This window comes from Sarcophilus harrisii, chromosome 4 (assembly GCF_902635505.1).
Source record: "Sarcophilus harrisii chromosome 4, mSarHar1.11, whole genome shotgun sequence".
Lineage (NCBI taxonomy): Eukaryota > Metazoa > Chordata > Mammalia > Dasyuromorphia > Dasyuridae > Sarcophilus > Sarcophilus harrisii.
In genome coordinates this window covers 380340348-380366541 of record NC_045429.1, presented here as the reverse complement: position 1 = coordinate 380366541, position 26194 = coordinate 380340348, and positions in this window count along the sequence as shown.

Below are 26194 nucleotides of genomic sequence, written 5' to 3'. Positions count from 1 at the left end.
AAGGCGATGGGAGAATATACTAGAGCTTTGATACAATCAGTGCTACTGCAGAGAATAAGTCTCATTACCACCGCTGGTTATTCTGAGCTCTGTGGTAGTTCTATATTCACTGTCTGGAACTTATTATTCCAAAAGCGAGTTCAGTATTCTGTTCTGTGCCTGGCACATTGTTGCTGCCACTGCAGCTGTGGCTGATCAATAGCGACTTCTTATGGCTAATAATGAATAAGCCCCTTGGCTACCGACCTCATTGAGCTGGGGATCTCCAGTGAACAACCCTGCTTTCAGATTTTGCTCTCTTCACTTAAGTGTAGCATAATCATGGTTACTTACGTTTTAGCATTAAAAAGTCATAGAATTTGGAGGAACTTTACATGCTATCTATTATCACTACTCTTCAAAGCATAATTAAAGCATTAATCACCTTTGAAACATCCCTGACCACATCCCAACCTTTTCTTGAATGTGATGGAGGAGATGGTGACGGCCTATTCTATTTTTGAACAACTCTTAAGTTTTAGGAAGTTTTTCCTTAAATTGAACAGAAATTTTAGAGCACTTGGTCCTGGAATCCAGAAGATCTATCCTCCTCAGTTCAAATCTGGCTTCAAATACTTACTAGGTGTGTGACACTGGGCAAGTCATTTAACTCTGCCTCAGTTTCCTCATTTGTAAAATGAGCTGGAAAAGGAAATGGTAAACCATTCCAGAATGTTTTCCAAGAAAACTTCAAAAGCGTCGCAAAGATTCAGACACAAATTGTAAAATGATTGAACAACAAAAAGTTGTGCCCTCTGGGATGAAGGAGAACAAATCTAGTCTTTTAGATGACAATTGGTGGTGAATCAGACTTCTAATTGCAGGACTTAACTTCAAATCTCAGTTCTGTCACTTGCTACCTCTGTGACCTTGGAAAATCAGTTCATTTCTCTGGGCTTCAGTTACCTTTATCTCTAATGTGAAAGAGCTGGAATAGTTGACCTTTAATTTTTTTTTTTACTTAGTTATGAGAGTGTGATGAATAGGGGGGTTAGAGGAAGGAGGAGGGAGGAGATGATTGTGGAAACTGTAGTTTTGATCTCATGATATTCTGAACCCTTTAAATATTTGAAAACTGCTCCTATGGTGCTTCCTTTCCCCTCTTCCCTCTACAATCCTCTTTTCTCTAGATTAAATATCTCAATTCCTTCAATCAATCATTCTAATAATGAAGTTTTATAGGTTATTATATTCAATGTCCACTGCATAAGCATGCTTTTTCAGTTGTCCAGTAATTTTTCAGTCATGTCCAACTCTTCACAATTTCATTTGGGGTTTTCTTGGCAAATTTCTTCAGTTTGTTTGCCATTTCCTTCTCCAGCTCGTTTTGCAGAAGAAGGAAATTGAGGCAAATAGGATTAAGTGATTTTCCCAGAATCACACAGCTAGTAAGTGTCTAAAGCCAGATTTGAATTCAGGAACATGAGACTTTCTGATTAAAGACTTGGATCTCTGTGTCACCTAGGTACCCATAAATATATTCATGTCCCTTCAAAAAAAAATCACCTAATGATACTATAAGCAAATTAGGAGAGCAAGGAATAGTTTACCTGCCAGATCTTTGGAGAAGGAAAGAATTTATGACCAAACAAGAAATAGAGAACATTATGGAATGCAAAATGGATAATTTTACTTACATCAAATTAAAAAGATTTTTGTTTGGACAAAACTAATGTAATCAAAATTATAAGGAAAGCAGAAAGATGAGAAACAATTTTTACAACCAATGTTTCTGGTAAAGGCTGAAATTTATTAGAAAACAAGTCATTCTCCAGTTGACAAATGATCAAAGGATATGAACAGGTAGTTTTCAGATAAAGAAATTAAAGCTGTCTATAGTCATGTGAAAAATTGCTCTAAATAACTATTGATTAGAGAAATGCAAATAAAAATAGGTCTGAGGTACTACTTCATATGTATCATGTTGCCTGAGATGATGGAAAAAGAAAATGAAAAATGTTGAAAGGAATGTGGGAAAATTGGAACACTAATGAAGTTGGTGAAGTTGTGAACTGATCTATTCTGGAGAGCAATTTTTAACTATGCCCAAAGAGCTATAAAACTTTGCATACCCTTTGATATATAGTTGTATCTATACTAGTAGGTATACCACTAGTAGGTCTCTCTTTCTCTGTCTCTCTCTGTCTCTCTGTCTCTCTCTGTCTCTCTGTTTCTCTCTCTCTCTCTCTCTCTCTCTCTCTCTCTCTCTCTATATATATATATATATATATATATATATATATAGTAGCACTTTATATGGTGGCAAAGAATTGGAAACTGAGGGGATGCCAATTAATTGAGGAATGTTTGAACAAGTCATAGAATATGAATGTAATGAAATACTATTGTGTTATTAGAAATGATGAGCAGGCAGATTTCTGAAAAAAAACATGGAAAGATTTATATGAATTGATGTTGAGTGAAGTGAGCAGAAGCAGGAGAACATTGTAAATAGTAACAGCAAGATTATATGATGATCAATTATGATAGACTTAGCTCTTCTAAGCATTATAATGATCTAAGACAATTCCAAAAGACTTGGGATGAAATTACCATATTCATCCAGAGAAAGAAATATGGAGAGTGAATGCAGATCAAAACATAGTATTTTTATTTAATTTTTTTTCTTTCTTGTGGTTTTTCTTCTTTTTTTCTGATTCTTCTTTCACAACACAACTAATATGGAAATATATTTAATATGATTGCATGTGTATAATTTGGATTGTTTGCTGTCTTGGGAAGATATTAATATGCATATATATATATATATATATAAAACATGATTGTACAATAATTTATATTGGATTATTTGCTGTCTTGGGGGGAGACTGAAGGAAGGGAGAAAAATTTGGAACTCAAATCTTACAAAAATGAATGTTTAAAAACTACTTTACATGTATTTGGAAAAAAAAATATTAAGTCAAGAAAATAAAAGAAAAAATCACCTAGGACTGGACATACTTCACTATATAGCAAGAATTCTTTCTTTCTTATGATCTGACTGTAAAAGAACCATCACCATCTTGTTCTGTGTACTATACATAGTGTCTCAAAGGTCTAACAGGATAAAACTAAGACTTTTGAGTCATCCTATAATTTTTATATTAATGATTCCTAAGATTACATTAGATTTTCTGGTGATGATTTTACCCTGCCGATTCATTTTAATTTGGTAAACAACTTTCAAAAACCATCCCTTGTGTCTTTTTCATGTGAACTATTTCCTAGCTCTGCCTCCTCTATGTATTGGCCAATACATTTTTTTTTTTACCCTGTGTCTGTGTATGCTGCAATAATTAAGTATCCTAGATTTGAGAACAGACAACCAGCACCTAAAGAATTAAAAGGTATTTATTAAGCACTATGCTAAGGGCTACAGTGGAAAAGAAAGAGTCCCTCTTCTCTAGGAGTTCACGTTTGAATTGATGGAGACGATATTTAATTAAGAAGATACACAGAAGATGTATATAGACTAGATAAAGATAATCTGAAAGTTACTCTAAAAACTTGGGGGACAAAAAGGGGTGGAAGAACAGCAGAGACCTCCTTCAGTCTTGAAGGAAGCCAGGAAAATTAAGAAGTGGAAGATATTGACTGAAATGCCTGTAACACTGAGATAAACATTAATGTCAAAGTAATAATGGCAGATATTTATGTAATGTTTTATGGCTTAATTAATTCTTGATGTTAAACAAGCTGCTTAACCTCTCTGAACTTCAGTGTTCTCTAATGTAATATCTTGGTGTACATCTCAGGGTTTTTGTCAGAAACCCAGGTCACTTATTTATTGGTTTTCAAAACCCTTAGGGGTTTAGGGCTATGGTCCAAGGGATTCAAGTTAAAAATTCTTTAATAGAAAATAATTAGAGAATATTATGAGTCTATTAAAATACCCTACGGGCTCATAACACTTTTTTTGATTATTATTGAAAGGGATTCTCAAAACAAACAAAAAGTCAGGAATTACACATATAAAGCATTGAACATTGTGAGAATTTGTGCTCCTAATGCAGCTTCTACAGAATAAAATTTACCTAAGTCTTTTCATTCTAGGCAATTCTTGTTTATGTCTTTGCATAAGTATCTGCAGAGTACTTATCCAGTTTATTGGAAATATAGTATATTATATGAGTCACTTCGTTTTTCATGGGAAACTAGGGAAATATTTATCTTTTCTTCTTACTCTTTGATGAACCTATCTTCTTTCCTATAATACATCTCCTTGATGACATCTTTGATATTACTGCTTGCATCCAAGTTATTGTTGCTAATATGCTGCATCCTACTTATATCCATCATACTAAATTTCATCTTGTTAGCTTCAGCCCATGGTTCCAGGCTGTCATGTTCATTTTGGATCCTGATTCCATAATCCAATATATTAGCTGTCTAGCATTATATCATTTGAAAATTTAATAAGCATGACATCTGTGCCTTTATCAAGGTCACTGGTAAAAATGTTGATGAGAACAGAGTCAATCAAAGACAGTCATCTTACTGAAGACATCTTTTCAAGATTGTCTTTAAACCCTTAATTAACACTTAATGAATCCATATAGTCAGACAATTCTAAATATACTTAAGTATGCTATTATTTAGTATGTCTTGTTCATAAAGATGAAATAGACTGTTACTATTATTTTTTCCACCAGAGGACTGAGATGCTTTATTGAGAGTAATTAAACTGGAATACTTCATTTATCAGAATTGAGCAATCAACAGCTGGAGTTGATTCTCCTAGTCCTCTAATGACATTCCACTCTGGGGCTCAGAGGGAAAACAGGGGCCACAAATTTAAACTATGAGTCAATTCAATTATGAGAACAATGAATGAATGAAAATGAGTTTATAAATGCTTACTATATACCTCAAAGCAGAGAATATTGTGCCCTAAATAACTTGTATTCTAATAAGGGAGAACCATGCACATAGTGGAGTGGAGGTCAAAGGGGACAGACTTTGGTTTGGAAAATCACAGGTATTGTGAGTGGAATAGATTGAGGGGAATCTATTTCTACAGAAATATATTGGCTTACTTTTTTCACTAATAGTGACAATATTGATTTAATTATGGCTTCAGAAATGGAAACTGAGGGGTAGAATCAGCAAAATGGTCTGCCATAAGACGGTAGAGAATAAAATTGGGTCATGGTTTAAAACAGTGGATCTGATAGAGGAGACCTTATATGAATCCCTTATTCATAAGAACCAGTCAAAGGGATTGCATAGTCAAAAGGCAACATAATTTGCAAATATTCAACTTCTGCTTAGCATTGAGAATAGGTGAACAAAGGCTAAAAATCCATATTCTTCACAGATTCTTCTAGCATATAAAAGCTAAGTACAATTATTGTTGGCATTAAGACTCTGGAAGGAATTGTCTAATTACAAATCATTCATACCATACTTAAATAGTTCCAGATAATTAGAGAAAAGATGAAGGAACTAGAGAAAAGATAATTAAAAATTCTTCATTAAAAGTTCCTCATAAGATGGCATTGAAAATAACTAGTAGTTGTGGCAATTAGGCAGTTAAGTATGGAACTAGCAGCTAGAATTATTGAAAACTGGGGAACTTGGCTTCATCAGAGATGAAGCTTGAGTAAAACATTTTAGTGACATGTAGAGAATATGTCATAGCTGTCTTTTTTTTTTTTACATAGCTATTTACTGCTATGTATATTAGCAGTATAACTGCTTGTTATATATAACAAGTAGTTATATAGTAATAACTACTTGTATATTAAATATAGTTGGTTCCCAAAAAATTGATTCTGGATTTTTTTGAAGAGGTAATACTGTTCTTTACTTTTAGAAATGATGTTTCTCAGATATCTCCAGGAAAATCTATTTCTGGCCATATACTATTTTTCATCTTCTTTGGTAAGTGCTAGATAAAAAAAAGTGAAACTCCTTATTTTCTTTTTTTTTTTTTTTTTTTTTTTTTTTTTTTTTTTTTTTTTTTTTTTAAATTTTTTTTTATTTTTTATTTAATAGCCTTTAATTTACAGGATATATATACATGGGTAACTTTACAGCATTAACAATTGCCAAACCTCTTGTTCCAATTTTTCACCTCTTACCCCACCCCCCCCACCCCCTCCCCTAAATGGCAGGATGACCAGTAGATGTTAAATATATTAAAATATAACTTAGATACACAATAAGTATACATGACCACAACATTATTTTGCTGTACAAAAAGAATCAGACTCTGAATTATTGTACAATTAGCTTGTGAAGGAAATCAAAGATGCAGGTGTGCATAAATATAGGGACTGGGAATTCAATGTAGTGGTTTTTAGTCATCTCCCAGAGTTCTTTTTCTGGGTATAGCTAGTTCAGTTCATTACTGCTCCATTAGAAATGATTTGGTTGATCTCGTTGCTGAGGATGGCCTGATCCATCAGGACTGGTCATCATCTAGTATTGTTGTTGAAGTATATAATGATCTCCTGGTCCTGCTCATTTCACTTAGCATCAGTTCGTGTAAGTCTCTCCAGGCCTTTCTGAAATCATCCTGTTGGTCATTTCTTACAGAACAGTAATATTCCATAATTTTCATATACCACAATTTATTCAGCCATTCTCCAACTGATGGACATCCATTCAGTTTCCAGTTTCTAGCCACTACAAAAAGAAACTCCTTATTTTCAAAGAAGTTAAGTTCTGATGGGCAAAAACAATGTTCAATGCACATAAACATTTAGTACAACATATACACAGAATGGGTACAAAATAATTCCTAGAGGGAGGATACAAGTGACTGTGGGATCAGGAGAGATTCCCTATAGGGGATTGCAAATAAGCTGAACCTTAAAGAAAGCCAAGATTTCTGTAAAGTAGAGGGGAAGATGAAGAGAGAGTGTATTTAAGGTATGGGGGATAGCTTAATAGAGATGGGAGATGGAATATCACAGATTATAGCAGAGAGGCCATTTTGTCTGACATATATACTGCATGCCAGGGGTACCATGTGCAATAAATATGGAAATGTAGATTGGGAAGAGGGTTTTTTTTTTTTTTGTCAGAAGAATTTGTATTTTATACTGGTATGTAAATTACAGATATAAAATCAACCTTCCAAAATTTATCAGACCTGAAAACCACAATTTATTTTTTAGTGATATATTTTAAAACAAAAGCCATTACAGAAAGGAATCATGAAACTTAAAATTCCAGAGAAAGAGGCAAAATTTTTGTCACTACTACCCATGATGGTAGGGTTTACAGAAAAACAAGGAGATTAGAAAAAGTGAATAGTTAAGAACACTGTTATATCAGAGAAAGATTTGAATTTCTGGAATGTAGCTCTGATGTAGCAATGATAGGTTCTTTATAGAGAAATGGAGTACATCTGGCAACTATTGAAAACTGAAAATAGAGGAAGAAAAAAACAGTTATTCACATGCAACTGTTAAGTCAAAGATCAGAAGATGTATGGGAATATAACAGAGAATGAAAAATATGATATATTTGAAGAAAAAAAAATCTAAGGAAATATTTAATAATGCATAGAGGTAAAAGTCAATTTAAAAAGTTAACAGGTATTCATTAAATGTCTTTTTATACATCAAACTGTGTGATACAAAGAGATAAGAAATGAAAAAATCCCTAACTTCAAGGAGAGAGAAGTAATATTTATGACCTTAAAATTCTATATATAAAATGTTCAAAGTTCAGGTAATACAAGATAGTAATTATAGCCTGTAGGCCTCACTTAGATTTGCCATTTGTGACTTAAAAATGGAAGGATATATCCTGTTAAAAATTAGACATTTTGTGAAAAGGATAATGCAGTAGCACTGTATAACAAGGAAGTATATATCAACCTATGCATTATGGAATAGTGGAAAGAGCTCTGGATTTGGAGCCAAAGGTTCAAATTCTGATTCTAACACTTACATGGGACATATAATTTTAGTATGTATATTCAATATGAATATATTCAGTATGTTAAATGAAGTTTAAGTCAAATAGATCTGTGATCTGAGTGACCTGGACATTCCCACCAATGAGGCTGATCAAAATCTATTCATTGCTTGATGCACTTATCTAGGGCTTTCTATAAGTTCATCACAGCAGAGTCCATAAAATATGCTAGAGTTTTATTCATTTCCCCAAGAATACCAGTACTTGAACTATTTGATATTTGTCATATCTTACCTTGTGACTAGGCCATTTTTTTTATACTGTTTTACAGTTTCTTGATGACTTCTTTGAAGTTCCTCATTAGTTAAGTGTTGCTGCCTGCTCACACCTACTATATATCTTTCACTGATTCTGGTGTTATTTTCATTTTTAATTCCTCAGAGACTCTGTTGTATGAAAAAAAATAAACATATAGTGCCTATTATGTGTCAGGTACTGTGAGAAGTCCTTTCTACAAATATGTCATTTGATTCTCACAATAATCCTGGGAGGTAGATGCTATTATTATTATTATTATATTATTATTATTATTTTGTGACTGAGGAAACTGAGGCAAGGAGAAGTTAAATAACTTGTCTAGGCTCATAGAGCTAATAACTGACTGAGCCCAGATTTGGATGTAAATTTTCTTGATTTCAGGTCTAGTCCTCTATCCCATACACCAGTAGTTACCTCTATCTTATCTGAGTCATACAAAACATTGATAGAATATTAGTATTTAAAAGATGGGTCTTTGTTCTTGGGAGAAGCTTGGGGTCATCAAATTATTAGATGAGATAATTTTCAAAGATGCATTTTATAGTGTTTATTTTTAATACACATTGCTTTGTAAATCATGTTGAGAGAGAAAAATCAGAGCAAAAGGGAAAAATCATGGGAGAGATAAAAAAAGACAAAAAAAAAGAAGTGGACATAGCATGTATTGATTTATATTCAGTCTCTTTAGATCTTATAAGCTGCTTTTAAAGCACTATATAAATATCAGCTTTTGTTGTTTTTTATTATTATTATCATTATTTCACCTGTGATCTTGAATGAATTACTTAACCTCTTAGCTTCTTAACTGAGAAGTGAAAAAGCTGAATTAATTTGTCTCTGTTGTCCTTGCTAATTCTGAATGTCATGATCCCATGAATCCAAGTGGAGAGAAGGAATTGAAGAAGGGACCCTGAAACTCTAAAACTCCTTGGAGAAAATCTCCTTCAACTCTGTCTCAATGAGAGATCGCCCCAGGGAATCAAATAAAGTGATTTATTTGTCTAGGTGGGGTTGGTTCTGTTCTGAGCTAAAGAATTCCAACCCTATTGAATTAAAGAGACTCATTCAATTCTATTCAAATTCCAGCCCAAGCTGAAACCCAGCTTGTAGATTAAAAAGAGCCAACTTGGAACAACTTCTTGCAGAGGACCTGCCATGCCATGCCATGCTATGCCAAGGAAACATCTGCTCACTGAAATAATATTCTCTTACAATGTTACCTCCTCTTTATCCTCACCTATTTCCCTACTGAGACTTTTGATTCTCTGTAGAGAATTTCTCTAAACTTTATTTCTCTGCCAGAACTCTTCCACTGAGGAACTCAGCCTTTCTATTCTTGCATAGTAAAGGCTGACTTCCCAATGCCAATAATAAACCTCTTTTATCAGTTTAGCCTTTTCAGGTTTGTAAATTCCTTTACAGAAAATCTCTGTGCTACCAGAAAGGGGTTCCCCAAAACTCCCTACCCTTGAGCTGAATCCCAAGGGGTTGTAGGAGAGCCAAACCTCTTCATTTCGTTCTTTGAACTCCAAACCTGCCACCAGACCTTATCATTTAACTTCCTGACCACCAGGAACCCTAATCTCATTTTGGTTCCCTAAATCTAGACCTCATAATTTGGTTCCCTGACAAAAGGGAATCCCCAAACCTAAACCTCATAAGAATCAATCAACAAACTATACATTTTCAAAGCACCTGCTATGGTAATGATTGAATAAATTGTGATATATGAATAAAATGGAATGTTATGATACTTTAAGAAATAAAGAAATAATTTCAGAAAAATATAAAAATACTTATATGGACTGATGTAGAATGAAATGAGCAGAAGGAAGATAATTTAAAGTCTACTATCAACACTGTTTTAAAAAAAGGAATAGCTTTGAAATACTTGAGAAATGATAAATTTAATTCAGTGAGTAAACATGATAACAGAAGGAGAATAATGAAGGATGCTACTCACCTAAACAGGTGATAGACTATTATGCATAATATACATATTTTTGGATAAGGCCATTATGGGAATATTTATTTTGCTAGATTATTGCTTTTCCATTACAAGCTTTTCCTTTTTCTTTTCCTAGAAAGAAGAAAAAAAATCTTTTATTTTGAAAAAGATAAAATTTAATTAAAAACAAAAAAAATTTTTAAATGCCTAAACACTGTGCTAAATACTGGGAATATAAGGGCAAAAAAGATCCCTACTCACAGAAGCATATATCCCAATGGGGGAGATAACAAATAGGTATGTGCATGTGTGTATGTATATTAATGTACCTAAGCAGCATATAAACAAAGTAAATAAGTTAAGAGAGGGATACTAGCAATTGAGGGATCAACAAAACTCCATGTGAAAGATAGTGCTTGAAATGCATTTTAAAAGAAGAATGGGACTTTGTAAATAATGTTAAGTTGTAAATAATGTTGGGTAGTAGGGAGATTTTAAAACATGATAAAGAGCATTTGGGGAAGTATCAAAGGAATGAAAAAGAATCAATTGAGTGAATAAAGAGTACTGTGGCTTACTAGGCTTTATAGAGTTACTGGACCAATTCCTGATAGAGAGCACAAAGCTGGCATATAGGTAGGGTATAATTGTGAATGGGGAACTAGAAACATAAGAACGTCTGTTAGAAACTAAGTAGCTGAAAATTTTTTGACTAGTCTTGCTGATAATTTTCATTCAAAAATATAGGACTCAGAGAATGAGTCTCTTCTAGACATAGTAATGCTCAGTAAGGAAGAACTTTTTGCAAAAGTAAGAATGATGAGATATGTGAGAAGTGATTCTTCCACAGGTTCATTAGAAAAGTATATCGTAAAGACTAAAGATAAGATAATTTTAAAGATTTCAGAAAAAAGTATAGGGAGATTAAGATTTTATAGGGGAATCAAGCTAAATAATTACAATGTTGACATAAACACAAGTGATTAAGAGGAATAAAATAAAAAGGAAATGTCTGAAGAGATCAACGTCTCTGCCCCAAATTAGCTAACTCAGATTTCTAAAATTTATACAAGGAAGGACAAGGAAGCAGGATGAATTTGGGAATATATATTGTCTTCTGAGAACATCAGGCATGCTAAAACCTGGAGCAAATTGATGCTTGCATATGTATCTAAATTATAGCAGAAAGGATTTTGGAGGACTGTATTTGGGGCAAGAAGAAAATCAAAGAAAGGCTAGAACTTGAGAATGATGGGATGAAGGAATCCGTTTTGACCTTATCTTGGTTTAGGGTATTAGGTATTACTCAATACCTAGTTTCTGCCATAAAATTTCCAGTTTTCCCAGCAATATTTGTCAAATAGTTCTTATCTCAAAAGTTGGAATTTTTGGATTTATCAAATACTAGATAACCAATCACTGAATATTATAATCACTGAATATTGTATCTTGTAAACCTATCTTACTCCACTGATCCACTGTTTTATTTCATAGCTAATACCAAATGATTTTGATAACTGCTGATTTATAATATAGTTTGAGGTCTGGTAGCCACCTTCCTTTGCATATTCCCGTTAATTCTCTTGAAATTCTTAACCTTTTCTTCTTCCAGATGAATTTCATTGTATTTTCTAGTTCTAGTTTTTTGGCAGTTTGATTTGTATGATACTGAATATGAATAATGAAATTAATTTAGGTAAAGCTGTCCTTTTTATTATATTAGCTCAACCTACCCATGAGCATTTGCTATTCTTCCAATTGTTTAGTTCTAATTTTATTTGTGTGAAAACTGTTTTATAATTGTGTTCCTATGGTTCTTAGCTTTGTTTTGGCAGGTAGACTCCCAAATATTTTATATTATCTACAGTTATTTTTAAATGGGATTTCTCTTTCTATCTCTTGTTGCTTGACTTTTGTTGGCAACATATAGAAATGCTGAGGATTTATGTGGGATTATTTTATATCCTGCAACTTTGCCAAATTTGGTAATTATTTCTAATAATTTTTTAGTTGATTCTCTAAGTATACCATCATATCATTTGCAAAGAATGATAATTTTGTTTCCTCATTACCTACTCTAATTCCTTCAACTTCTTTTCCTTCTCTTATTGCTGAAGCTATCATTTCTAATACAATATAGAATAGTAATGGTGATAGTGGACAATCTTATTTCACCCCTATCTTATTGGGAATGTTTGTAGTTTATCCTCATTACATATAATGCTTGATGATGGTTTTAGATGGATGCTACTTCCCATTTTAAGAAAAATCCCATTTATTCCTGTGCTTTCTAGAATTTTTCATTCTTTCTTGGTTTATATTGCCTTTTTTTTCCTGCATCTATTGATATAATCATAACTTTTGTTAGTTTTGTTATTGGTATGATCAATTATGGAAATAGTTTTCCTGATATTGAACCATTCCTGCAATTCTGGTATAAATCAAATTTGGTCATAATGTATTATCTTGGTGATAAGTTGCTAAAATATCTCTGCCAATACTTTATTTAAGATTTTTGCCTCAATATTCATTAGGTAAATTTTCTTTCTCTGTTTTTTTGCCTTGTTTTTCTCAACCAAGAAGAATCATAATCTGCTTTGGAAATTTAGGGAAAACATTATTAACAAGATATTAGGTAAACTAAAGAGAAAGGAGATCAAGTAGAGTCAAGAAGTAAAAGGTTAGAAGGCTTTTGCTATTTCTTTTGCTCTCAACCCAGGAGATTCATCTGAAAATGTATATGTATATAGCCTTCTCAGTTGAAAGAAGGCTATAGTTAAAGTTAGATAATCTTGGTTGAAAGCTGGCTTTGTTACTTCCTGTTCAACCTTGGACAATTCATGTAATATTTCTGTACTTTTGTTTCTTAAACTGGGAACTGGAATAAATGACTTCAAAAGTTCCTTCCTTCTTTAAAGTCCATGAATATTTAAATATTCTTAAGTTAAAAGCTCAGAAGAATTCTAGGAGATTGAAAGGACATGAAAAATGACTTCTGTGGCACTGAAAGATATACTTGAAAAAATTATGGAAAATGATAGAGGTGCCCCAAATTGGAAATGAATAAATGCTATCCCAACTTTCAAAAAGAAGTAGTTTCATTCTTCAATTAATATTATAAACTTAGCCTCAATTATTGATAAAATTCTAGGATATATTAATAAAGGAATGACCTTTATTCTTGGAAATCAAAACAGTGTTTGCTGAGAATTAGCATGGGTAAATCAATAAAAAGTCATCCTATACTAAACCTATTTATTATTAATATTTTTTTTTTACAAGATTACTAGTTAGATTGATGGGGTAAGGAGAATACCATAGATATTTTGTGTAAGGAAAGGGGTTATTCCTTTGGGAACTTTGTAGTTAACCTCTATGTTTAGTCATTAGTTTGTTTTTTGAGAAAATGGGAATGCTGTCTGAGATTTACATTTATTCCTCCCCTTTAATTGGTGAGAGATCTGAGGGGAGAAAGTAGGAAAACATCTAGCTAGGGAAATTATTATGTAGTATTCCAAGAAAGGAGTGCCTAGCATGATGGGAGAAGATTGCTTGTAGGCAATGAATTAAAGGAATGGAGATATTTAACATAGAGGGAAAAAAAAAAAGATGTAGGAGGAATATAAGAGTTCCTTTCAACTATTTGAAGAACTATCAAGTGGAATGGAGATTAGATTAATTCTTCTTGGCCTCAGTGGGTAGAATTAGGAGTGTAGTAAAAATTGTAAAGGACCTTTTTTTGTCAATATAAGGAAAAACTTCCCAATAATTTAAGTTGCACAAGAATGAAATGAGCTATCATAGGGTCAGTAGTACTTAAGCTACTTTCCTAGATTCTTGCAATATGTTTTCCTAGGAGTGGAGCTCCGGACTTTTGATATTCTTGAGACTTTTCATTTTGAGTTTTTTGGTCAGGACATGATCGATGAATTCTTCCCATCTTTATTTTGCTCTTTGGTTCTAGATCTGGGCAATTTTCACCTGTTATTTCTTGAAATATAGTGTCCAGGCTTTTTCCTTTTCATTTCTATGCCATCTCTGGTTCTCAGGGATTTGAAGATATCCTTCTGAACCCCATGGGTTTACAGCTATTCTAATGCTTTTGGGGAGGCTCTTTGTCTTGTCCCCTGACACAGAGTTTTGTAAGCTAGATCTGACCATTTTCTATTTGAGATGCCATATAATTGGTGCCTTCCTTGGTTTTGAAGTTGTATTTCCTTCTTTCCATGGAATGCTAGCTGAGTTGTTGTATAATTCTAGGGTAAAAAAACCTCACATATTGTAGTTTCTCATTGAATTTCTTGATCATTACTTCATCTTGTTAACATCTCTGATTTTTACAAGGAAGAAAGAGTTAGTCAGTATGCTATGATTCGGTTAGCTTTCTTGGCTAGATGACTTCCAAATACAAGGTTATGGTGAATGAAAATCTTTGAGAGAATTGTACATTTGAAATGGCTGATATTATCTTACTGATTCCAAAAGGTACCATTTCAAGATAGGTTGGATCCTCAGCATTTTATATTCTTTTAGTAAACTCCCAATGGCAGACCCATGCTGATGTAGCCTCTTCAAAAAGGAATCTATTTTTAAATGATGTGACTAATTTAGCTTGGTTATTTTCAGCATTTTAGCAGCAGCAAGGAAATTCAACATAAGGATTGTCAATAAGGTTCAGTTGGGTGCTTACTGCTCAAATGAAAGAAAAAAAAATTCTATGAAAACACTTCACATTTATATAGCAATGTGAAGGATGAGGTATAGGCTCATCAAAAGTAAATATATGAACTATAACTTTTATTTAATCATCTATTATATCTGATTTATAACATTTTACATAATCTGAGATTTTTACATAATCAGTGTAGTAAATAGATGGAGACAAGAAGGAATGCTTTAGACACTTAGTAGTTGTATGATTCTAGAAGGGTCACTATGAATTCTTTTGGCAATTAATCTATTCTATTTAAGAGGTAGCCTGGATTTGAATTTAGGAATATGAGTTCACATTTGGGCTCCTCCCTGCCTATATGATCTCAGCAAAGTCACAACTTCTCTAAGCCTCAGTTTCCTACCTGCCTCCCAAGTTCCCTTTCAGCTTTGAATATTTGCCTGTTCTTATCCCATCTCTGTTATTTACTGGTTGTGTAACTAATCACCTAATCTCTTGAAGCCTCCTTTTCCTCATCTGCAAAATGATGGAATTATTAGATTCAATGACTGTAAACTTCTTTTCAGCTCCAAATCTGTGATCCAGTGTCTATGCACGTTGTTTCCATTGTCTGGAGCTCCTTCCCCATGCTTCTGTTCCTATTCAAATTCTGTCTACTTTTAAAGATTTGACTTATCTTGTCCATGAAGTTTTCCTGATTGCTTTCAAACTGATTCATTTTCCTTTCTTCTAAATTTCTGCAGCATTTTTCCATTCTCACGTCAAGGCTAAGCACCCACTATTTGCTGAGAGGCAACACTGGCTAAGCACCTACTAAGTGCTGAGAGACATCATAAAATAGAATAGAATAACTGTCTTCTTTGTTTTCTCTAGTGACATGACTTTGGGTAACTCCCTTAACCATTCAGGGCCTCATTTTATTCATCTGAATGGTAAGGTTAATTTAATGCATATGGCCATCATAAAGACTAAAGGAGATAAAGTTGTGAAAGGTTTTGGCAAACAATGAAGTATTATATAAATTAAGGAATTATGATTTATAGGAATCAGGTAGACACTAAATGAGTATTTTGGGTTCTTCTCACCCCCTTAATATCCCTATCCAAACTATTTACCAAGTCCAAACTATTCTACCTCTACTTTTCTTATCAGTTTCTATATCCATTCTTCTCCCTTCCTTTTTACTATTGAACAACTATTTTGGGCCCTCATCATCTAGACTATTTCAATAGCCTCTTAACTAGTCTCTCTGCCTTCATTCCTAATGAATAGTTTTGTTCCTTTTACTCCCTCATTTAAAAACAAAAATAATTTCTCAGTGACTTTCTATTACCTACCAATACTAAAGTCCAAACTCTACTGCCTGCAGTTTGAAGGCAGTTGAAAGTTCACTTTTGCTCATTATCTAACTCCTATCTACCTTTCCAACCTTATCTGTCTATTGCCTTTAAGGCATTGTACTTCCAGTCACTTTGAACTCTGGTAAAATCTAATAAATAGTTTAGGTTCTTTGTGAAGTTTTTTTTTTTAATCCTCTTAGAAGGGAATTTGCCTTTTCTGAATCTCTCATGATGTTTTGCTTGGCCCTCTCCTATGTACTAGTAGTATTTGATTTTGTATTATATTTATTTATGATATTTACTTCTCCTTATACATTGTACATTATCAATTTTTGAAGTGAAGGAACTGTACCTTATTCCATTTTGCTGGAGCTTAACCCTGTACCTTATACATTCTTGGCACTTAATAAATTTGAGAGCTTAAAACTTAATTGGATTATAATGTCCCTGAGAAGAGAGATAATGTCTTATTAATCTTTTTCTCTCCTAACTTTACTAGTTTTGTGATGCTGTGTGGGTAACTTAACCATTCCATAATGGAATGGTTCATCTAAAAATCCTCATCTAAAAAAATGAGGTTGGCCATAATGGACATTTTTGGCTCTTTTCTACCTTTAGTTCTTATGATCTTTTCCCATTCTAAGAAGCAGCATGGTATGTGGAATTTGGATTTAATAACTAGCTTATATTATATTTAAATTCTTCTACTTACTACTTGTATGATATTGGACTCAATACTTTGATGATAGTAGGAATTCTATAAGTGTTTGGTGAAAGGATGAAATGAATCTATCTTGTATTGTTTACTTTTGTTGTGTATGAGTTTTGTTATTTCACCTAGAATAGACTTTTTGATATTTAATGAGATGTGGCTATTTATTGCATTTCTATATCCCTACAAAATCTTTATATAGTGGTAAGCATATATTAATAAATAAATATTTTGATTCATGGAATGGTCAGCTCCTAGATTAAGAACTGGAAGGGATCTTAGAGACCATTAAGCACAGTCTATTCATTTTATAGAGGAAGTAAGTAGGGCACAAGAAAGTTAGATAATTTGTCCTATGTCACACAGCTAGGAAGGGTCTGAGACAGAATTTGAAGTTAGCTTTCCCCCACTCCAAATCCAAGTTCTTAGTGGTCAGATTATGTTAGTATCCCTAGCTCCTAAAATAATACTTTACTTGGAATAAACATTTGATAATTCTGGATTGTTCTGGATAGGATTAAATGGATTGTTCATGAAATAAATGCTGTGAAGAATATGAATGCTATGAAAAAAGCTATCCTTCAATGCAAATGGAATTTTAGAGCTTTGAGAAAATAAGGAAGCATACTGCTGGAATATTTTAATCTTCCTATTCAAGTAGATACTGTAATGCCAAAGGTCACTTTTAATGGGGTGACCAGTTCCTCTATTTGTCCTATTTCGTATTCTGCCTTAAGGTTATGACCGTCCCCTCTTAATGGTTGAGATAAAGGTGTTATAGACATTCTTTAATGTCATTAGAATATCAGTAACCTCCATCTATGAGGCTATCCCCACCTAGGTCTCTGCATAATGTCATTGTTCTTGTTATACCATAAAAAGCTTGCTGTCCCGATACTTGGGGCTAGACTCTTTGAGATGATACTCTCGTCTAGCCCTGGGATCCATTGGTCCCAGTATTTCTCTCCATTTAATAAACTATTGAATTGGTCTCTAATCTCTGTCCTGCTCAGTTTCTTTTGACATTACAATACCATGTCTTTAAGTGCATAAAGGGATGTGAGAAAGGCCTACTCTGTATATCAAGATGATACCAAAAGAGCTGGCTGAAAAATTAAATCATAGACACCTAGATATCTTGAACATACAGTTTTGTTAATTATGTTCCAGCTTTCTGAAATGATCTTTTGAATGTGGAAAAATTAAGATATTTGTGGTCAAGATTATATTGTCTAACTGAATTCTTTACTTTTCACTGAAACATTTTCAGGGCTTTGTGGACAACTCTGGTTATGGGGGCAGTCAGGTGGCACAATGAATAGAGCTTAGAATTAGGAAGCATTATCTTTATGAGTTCAAATCTGATCTCAGACACTTACTAGCTGTGTGACCTGAGTAAATCACTTAACCTTATTTGTCTCAGTTTCCTCATCTGTAAAATGAACTGAAGAAGGAAGTAGAAAATCACTCCCATATTTTTACCAAGAAACCCCAAAAGGAGTTATAGCTGGTCATGATCAAAATGACTAAATAACAACAAATGGTTATAAAACAAACATTTCATATCAGGATTAAAAAAAAAAAAAACTATTTGGGTCTCCACTGGTTAGCTGAATGTTTGTCACATAATAAGCATTAAATTCTTGTTAACTGCCTAATTATATTACTTCTTTATTTCTCTAATTTATAATTATCAGAGTAATAAGTATGTAATCTGAAGAATAATCCATAGGTAAAAGCTGGATTTACTTCCCAGATTTGTTTTGAATGTCTTTTGTGTGATTATTTGTTAAAAAATTGTTTTATTAAGGCATTTTGCTTTTATTGGTATTGTTTGATCATTTCAATAGGATCTTTCTCTTTGTAAACAAGTTAAAGGTTTTCTTGACAAAGATAGTGGTGTGGCATGCCATTTACTTCTCCAACTCATTTAATAGGTGAGAAAACTGAGACAAAGATGTGACTTATCCAGGATTACAGAGCTAACAAATGTCTGAGGGCAGATCTGAATTCAGGAAGATGAATCTTTCTCATTACAGGACTGACACTCTCTCTACTGTGATACCTAATTACTCATCTTGCAGGCAATTGGGGTTAAGTGACTTGACCTGGATCACATAGCTAGGAAGTGTTAAATATCTGAGGTCACATTTGAACTCAGTTCCTCCTGACTTCAGGGATGGTGCTCTATCTACTGCAGCACCTAGCTGCCCCTCCAACTTGCTTTTAAATAAAAGTTTTTTCTCAGTATTGCCCTTTATCAACCAATTGAATCCCTTCATATTACATAAAAAGAAAAGATAAACTAGTAATCCTGTGTGACAATGCATGCAACATTAAGCATCTGTAGACACCCATCTCTTAGCTAGAAGGTGGAAAGTACTTCATAATCTAGCTCCAGGGCCAAATTATTGTATTTCATCAGAGTTCAATCATCTTTCAGAATTGCTTTCATTTAGATTACTTTAATAATTCTGTATATTGTTTTGCTCTACACTAGTTAATTTAGTAAAGATTTCATGCTTTGCTGCCTTCTTATATTTGTTATTTCTTATGTAACAACATTGTATTAAATTTATATTTCAGCATTCTTCTAGCAATGGACACATTTTGTTTCTAGGGTTTCTAGGGTAGTGTGTGTGGTCACAAAATGTATTTTCAAAGATAAAGTATCTTTTTTTTCTTAGATTGGTGGTGGTGGTGTTGATGATACATTATTAGTAGAGGGATTATTATATTGAAAAACTATGAACAACATATTGAATGACTTTTCTCAGAGAATTCCAAACTATTTTCAGTAATAGTTCAAATCTATTCATAGGTCCAGAAATAGTGTATTTGAAGGTTTAAATCTAGTATAATGTTTTAAAAGGTTTCATAGCATGAATATTTCTCTTTATTTTAGAAGGAAGATTCTTCACTTTTGGCATGTGGTAACTCTCAGGGCCTGTGAAATGGGGTTATTTAGGTAAATATTCATGAATGTTCATTTGTGAGATGTCATTTCCCCAATGCTTAAATAGCTCTGTTGTCTCGGAGCTGAAGTCACTTGTACACTGTTCTTGAGTCTGCAATCATTGGTGAATTGCAGTAGCCTTTAACAGCAGTAAGCCCCTGGATGCTATTGGTTAGAGACTGCTGGAAAGGGGTAGAGTGAAGGCAGAAGGAAGGGAAAATATAGTTAATTTTTAAAAAAACTACTTTTCTGAGAAGCAGCAGATAATTATACATGGCAACAGCAAGATTATACAATGATCAATTCTGATGGACGTGGCTCTTTTCAACAATGAGATGATTCAAACCAGTTTCAATTGGTCAGTGATGAAGAGAGCCATCTATACCTAGAGAAAGAACCGTGAGAACTGAGTATGGACCACAACATAGCATTTTCACTCTTCTTGTTGTTGTTTGCTTGAATTTTCTTTTCTTTCTTTTTATTTTTTTTAACTTTTTGATCTGATTTTTCTTGTGCAGCAAGATAATTGTATAAATATGTTTGCCTATGTTGGATTTAACATATATTTCTACCATGTTTAACATATATCAGGGGGATGAGAAAAGGGGGGAAATAGGAACACAAGGTTTTTCAAGGCTCAATATTGAAAAATTATCCTTGCATATGTTTTGAAAATAAAAAAAAACTTCAATTAAAAAAATAAAAGTACATTTGAGTATAGTCTGGGGTGGAGCCAAGATGGTGGAATAAAGTCAGAAAGTTGCTCCAATTCTCTCAATTTCCTTGGAAAACCATATGAAACCAAGCATCTGAACAGAGTCTGTTGGAATGAAACCACTATCCAGCTCAAGATAAGCTGAAAAAACTTCAAGAAAAGTCAGTTTCACTAGGGTGAAAAGGGTATTTAGCCCAGATCAGATAGATTCTGGAAAAGCCGGTAAGAGGGTATCAATAACAGTAAATCAGCAACTAAGATCTCTGAACTGGCTCAGTACAGGAGCAAATTGGGGGGGAGGGCAGCCCCCAGTATTAGCTCAGAAGGCAAACTCTGAGAAACCAGGCTGTTTCCTGAAAAGAACCTTTTACCCCAGGAGCAGAGCTCAACCATAAATTAAAGAAAAAGAAGAAATATCAAAAGAAAAAAAAAATAAGCAAGAAACAGAAAAGAACCTTGACCATAGAAAGCTACTATGGTGACAGGGCAGACTAAGACACAAACTCAGATGAGGATAGAATTTCCACAGAAAAAATCTCAAAGAATGAGATATATTGGTCTCAAGGCCAAAGACGCTTATTGGAAATTCTCATAAAAGATTTCAATAAGAGAGGTAGAAGAAAAAATGAGGGAGAAAATGAGAGGTGTGCATGGGAGAGTCAACAGTTTAGAAAAAGAAAGAAAAAATTGAAGAAAAAACACTTAAACATTAAAATAAACCAAATAGAAAAAGAAATACAAAAGATAACTGAAGAAAACCACACATTTAAAAGTAGAACAGTACAAATAGAAGCTAATGGCTTTGTGAGACAGCAAGAAACAGTCAAATTTAAAAGAATGAAAAAATGGAAGAAAATGTGAAATATCTCATTGGCAAAAAAGCAGAGCTGGAAAACAGATCCAGAAGAGACAATTTAAAAATCATTGGCCTATCTGAAGACCATAACTAAAAGAAGAGCATGTATAGCATTCTACAAGAGGCCATTAAGGAAAACTGTTCCAATATTCTAGAAATAGAGGGAGAATTACTCGTTGATAGAATCCATCTATCACCTCTGGAAAAAGATCCCAAAAGAAAACCCCAAGGAACATTGTTGAGAAACTCCAAAACTATAATCTCAAGGAAAAAATATTGCATACTGCCACACAAAAATGATTTAAATATTAAGGAGCAACAGTCAGGATTAACCAGGATCTGGAAGCTTCTACAATAAAGGATCAGAGGGCCTGGAATATCATATTCTGGAAGGCATAAGACCTGGGATTATAATCAAGAATTAACTACCCAGCAAGACTTAGCATCATCTTTAAGGGGAGGAGAAGTTTCAATGAAGTAAGAGACTTTCAATCATTTCTCTTGAAAAAAACCATAACTAAACAGAAAATTTAATCTACAAACACAGCACACAAAAGAACCATAAAGAGGTAAACAGGAAATATTATCTTCAATTATTGTACTATGTACAATTATATGTACTATTGTACATTATCTTCAATAAAGGGCCAGGAAAATAGACACAAAGAACCAATTGAAAATTAAATAATTTAATTCTAAATAATAACTGGGTTAAACAACAAATCACAGAAACAATCCATAATTACATCCAAGAAAATGACAATAATGAGACAGCATACCAAAACCTATGGAATGCAGCCAAAGCAGTTCTTAGGGGAAATTTTATATCTCTAAATAGTTACATGAATAAAATAGAGATAGAGGGGATCAATGAATTAGGTATGCAACTAAAAAAGCTACAAAAGAACAAATAATAAAACCTCGATTAAATACTAAATTAAAAATTTTGAAAGTCAAAGGAGAGATTAATAAAATAATAAAAAATAGAATAAAATAAATTAATAAAAATTTAATTATTTAATTAATAAGAAAACTATTGAACTAATAAAACTAAGAATTGGTTTTATGAATAAACTAACATAGACAAATCTGTGGTTAATTTGATCAGAAAAAGGAAAGAAAAAAAATCAAATCACCAGCAAAAAAACAATGAAAGGAGTGAATTTACCACCAATGAAAAAGAAATTAAAGCAACAATTAGGAGCTATTTTTCCAACTGTATGGCAGTAAGTCTGACAATCTAATTGAAATGGATGAATACTTACAAAAATATAAATTGCTCAAGTTAACAGAAGAGAAAATAAATTATTTAAATAGTTCCATTTTAGAAAAAGAAATTAAACAGGTCATTAATGTATTCCCTAAGAAAAAATTTCCAGGGTCAGATGGATTCACAAGTGAATTCTACTCAACATTAAAGAACAATTAATCCCAGCACTATGTAAACTATTTGCAAAAATAGATAAAGAAGGAGTACAGCCAAATTCCTTCTATGACACAAATATTGCTCTGATCCCTAAACCAGAAAGGGCCAAAAGAGAAAAAGAAAATTACAGACCAATCTTCCTAATGAATATTGATGTAAAAATTTAAATAAAATATTAGCAAAGAGATTACAGCAACTTATCAGCAGAATAGTACATTATGATCAAATGGGATTTATACCAGGAATGGTTCAATATCAGGAAAAGTATTATCATAATTGACCATATCAATAACAAAACCAATAGATAATTTCAATAATTTCAGAAAAAGACTTTGATAAAATATAGCACTATTAAAAACACTAGAGAGCTTAGTAATAGAGGGAACTTTGCTTAAAATAATAAGCAGTATCTATCTAAAACTTACAGCAAGCATTATTTGTAATGGAGAGAAGCTAGATACATTCCCAATAAGACATGAGGTGAAACAAGGGTGCTCATTATCACCACTATTATTCAACATTGTGCTAGAAATGTTGACTTTAGCAAAAAGAAAAGAAAAATAAATTAAAGGAATTAGAATAGGCAACTGCGAAATAAACCTATCACTCTTTGCAGATGATATGATATACTTAGATAATTCTAGAAAACCATCCAAAAACCTACTTGAAATAATTAACAGCTTTAGCAAAATTAGAGGATATAAAATAAGCCCTCATAAATCATCATCATTTCTATATGTTACTGACAAAGCCCATTAGCAAGAAAGAGAAATTCCATTTAAAATTACTGTAGACAAAATAAAGTACTTGGGGATCTATCTGCTAAGACAAACCCAAGAACACAGTTACAAAACACCTATCACACAGATAAAATCAGATCTAAACAATTGGAAAAATATCAATTGTTTGTGTGGTTAGGCTGAGCTAATATAATAAAAATGACAATTTTGCCTAAATTGGTCTACTTGTTCAATACCATACCAAACTGCCAAAACATTATAAAAAATAATAACGAAATTCATCTGGAAGATCAAAAGGTCAAGGATACGAAGGGAATTAATGATAAAAATACAAAGAAGGTGGCTTAGCAGTACCAAACCTAACACTATATTATAAAGCAGCAGTAATCCATACCATTTGGTAATGGCTACAAAATAGAGTAGTGAATCAGTGGAATAGATTAGATACATACAACACAATAATCAAGGCCTATGGTAATCTAGTATTTGATAAAAATTGCTGGGAAACTGAAATGTCATAAACAATGTCATAAAATTGGCATATTTATATCTTATACCCTATACCAAAATAAGGTCAAAATGGATAACCTGATATGGGCATAAAGGAGAATGCCATGAACAAATTAGGACAAGGGATAATTTCCCTATCAAATCTTTGGAGAAGGGAAGAATTTATGACCGAAGAAGAACTAGAAAACATTATGAAAGGCAAAATGGACAACTTTGATTATATTAAATTAAAAAAGTTTTTGTGCACACATACACACACAAAAACCCCAACAGAAAGAAGATTAAAAGCAAAGAACAAAGTTGGGAAAAAAATTTTACAGCTAGTATTTCTGATAAAGGTTTCATTTTTAAATTATATAAAGAACTGTGTCAAATTTATAAGAATATAAGTCATTCCCCAATTAAAAAATTGTCAAAAGATATGATCAGACAATTTTCAGATGATGAAAGTAAATCCATTTAAAGTTACATAAAAATGCTCTAAATCACTATTGATTAAAGAAATGCACATTAAAACAACTCTGACAGCTCACACCTCTCAGATTCGCTAAGATAGCAGGAAAAGATAATGATTAATGTTGGAGATGATGTGGGAAAACTGGGACACTAATGCATTGTTGGTGGAGTTATGAAATGATACAATCATTCTGGAGAACAATCTGGAATTATGTCCACAGGACTTTGATCCAGCAGTGCCATTACTGAGTCTGTATCCCAAGGAAATCATAAAGGAGGGAAAAGGATCCACTTGTGCAAAAATGTTTGTAGCGCTTCTTTTTGTGTTGGCAAAGAATTGGAAAAGTTGTAGGTGGACGTAAATTGGGGAATGGCTATAACAGGTTGTGGTATATGAATGTAATAGAAAAATGATGAATAAACTGATTTTAGAAAGGCCTGGAAAGATTTACATGAACTGATGCTAAGCAAAATAAGTAGAACTAGGAAACATTATACAAAATAACAGCAAGAAAGTGCGATGATCAACTATAAAGGCTTGGTTTTTCTCAGTAGTTCAGTCATCCAAGGAAATTCCAATAGACTTTGGACAGAAAATGTCATCTACATCCAGAAAAAGAACTGAGACTGAATGCAAATCAACACATACTATGGTCACTTCTTTTTTTTCTGTTTTTGTTTTTCAATCTTTCCCATGGTTTTTCCCTTTTGTTCTGATTTTTCTTTCCCAACATGATTCACAAAGCAATGTGTATTAAAAATAAACTTACTACATTAAAAAAAAAAAGTACTTTCCCCTATGAAGTGGTGGAGAAAAAGTCTCAATTTGTGTGTGTGTGTGTGTGTGTGTGTGTGTGATTAAAATAGCAGAATAAATAAAAAAATGTTCCAAGGAATATGACAGGTGTCCTAGCTTCTGCTTTGAGTGAGCAGGTCCTTTCCTTTCAGTTTCTTCTATGTGGATTTAAATTAGTTAATTTAATCATTAATTTATACAGGAATTTTCTTATGATTTATTCATAAAATACCCTCTTCTTATCTTTGAAAAAGAAAGTTTTCTGAATGTATTTGACTTAATAATGTATTACAATGACTTTTTTACATTAAGGTAGGAAAGGAAATATTCAGGTTAGTTTTTGATTTTAAGTAACTTTTTCAAGATTGCTATGTTCGGTTACCTTTGTTGTCTTTTTAAAAAATTCTTGCTCAATAAAGTACCAGACATCTGCAAATAAAGTCTATTTAAGACTTTGTATGCTTGGTTTCTATAAATCCATTCAGGTAATTGACTACATTAAAAAAAAAAGACTTTTCAATTGGTTATTTTTAGAATTATGCATACTGTATGTGTGTGTGTGTGTGTGTGTGTGTGTGTGTGTGTGTGTGAAGATGTCACTCATGGAGTGAAAACAAGGAAAAACTAATGGTTAGCCTATGTTTTATGTTGGTATCCATTCATTATTAAGAGAATATAAAGAAGGACTTTGAGGAAGAACTCCTTCTGGCAGGTTATGAGAGGACATGATTCATACAAGCTGGATAGATATAAAAGGGGTGAAGATAGTACCACCGGAGGGAGTACCAACACAGAGAAGATTATAGAAGTACTAAAATATATCTAGTCATGAAATGCA